We start from the raw sequence: 1,369 nt of genomic DNA, 5'->3' as shown, positions 1-1,369 counted from the left end.
TTGTTTGGAGTGGTTCCTCCATAACACCTTTACTAGAGGAATTTGTTTATTCCTTAACTGCTTTATCTTCTTTGCTAGAATAGCCACAGGCTCCTCATCATAAGTAAGATCTGGACTAACTTCAATAGACTCCAATAGTAATATGTGCGAAGGATCTGACCTATATCTTCGAAGCATGGATACATGGAACACATTATGAATCTTATCCAACTCCAGAGGCAAGGCAAGTCTATATGCCAATGGACCCACTCTTTCCAGAATCTCATATGGTCCTATGAAGAGAGGACTTAATTTTCCCTTTCTCCCAAATCTCATGATCCTTTTCCGTGTTGAAACTTTCAAAAACACCTTATCACCTACATCATACTTAATGTCTTGTCTCTTCAAATCCACATAGGACTTCTATCGGTCAGATACAACTTTTAGTCTATCCCAAATGATTCTAATTTTCTCCTTAGTCTGCTGCACAATCTCTGGGCCAATCAACTTTCTTTCACCGACTTGATCCCAATATAAGGGATTTATACATTTTCTGCCATATAATGCTTCATAAGGAGGCATTCCACTACTTGATTGGTAGCTATTATTATAAGTAAATTCAATCAAAGGCAAGTGTATATCCCAACTTTCTTCAAACTCAATAATACAAGCCCTAAGCATATCCTCCAAGATTTGAATTATTCGCTCAGATTGGCCATTTATCTGTGGGTGGAATGCTGTGTTGAAATTCAATCTAGTTCCTAGGGCTTTTTGAAGACTACCCCAAAATCTAGAAGTAAATCTTGGATCTCTATCAGATACAATAGATACGGGCACTCCGTATAATCTCACCACTTCATCAATATATAGCTTAGCCAACCTGTTTAGACTATAATCCATCTTCACTGGTAGGAGGTGTGCAGACTTAGGCAACCTGTCTATAATTACCCAAACTGCATCATGAATCTTTTGAGTACGAGGAAGTCCCATTATGAAATCCGTGGTGATCCTTTCCCATTTCCACTCAGGGATAGGTAATGGCTGTAACAATCCTGCTGGTACCTGGTGTTCTATCTTCACTTATTGACAAGTTAGGCATTTAGCTATAAATTCTGTAATATCTTTCTTCATCCCTATCCACCAGTAATGCTCTTTTATAGTTATGTACATTTTAGTCCTACCAGGATGTATGGCAAATGATGAATCATGTGATTCCTATAAGATGATCTACTTCAATCCAACATCATTAGGAATGTACATTCTACCCTGGTATAGCAATATGCCTTCACCATTTAATGAAAATTCTGGTTTCTTGCCATCCCGAGCCTTTTCCATTAACTTCAAGTAACTGTCATCATTCTGAGCTGCTGTCTTAATATGTTCAGTTAGC

Source organism: Hevea brasiliensis, chromosome 15, assembly GCF_030052815.1.
Source record: "Hevea brasiliensis isolate MT/VB/25A 57/8 chromosome 15, ASM3005281v1, whole genome shotgun sequence".
NCBI classification, from domain to species: domain Eukaryota; kingdom Viridiplantae; phylum Streptophyta; class Magnoliopsida; order Malpighiales; family Euphorbiaceae; genus Hevea; species Hevea brasiliensis.
Note: the sequence above shows the minus strand (reverse complement) of the source record.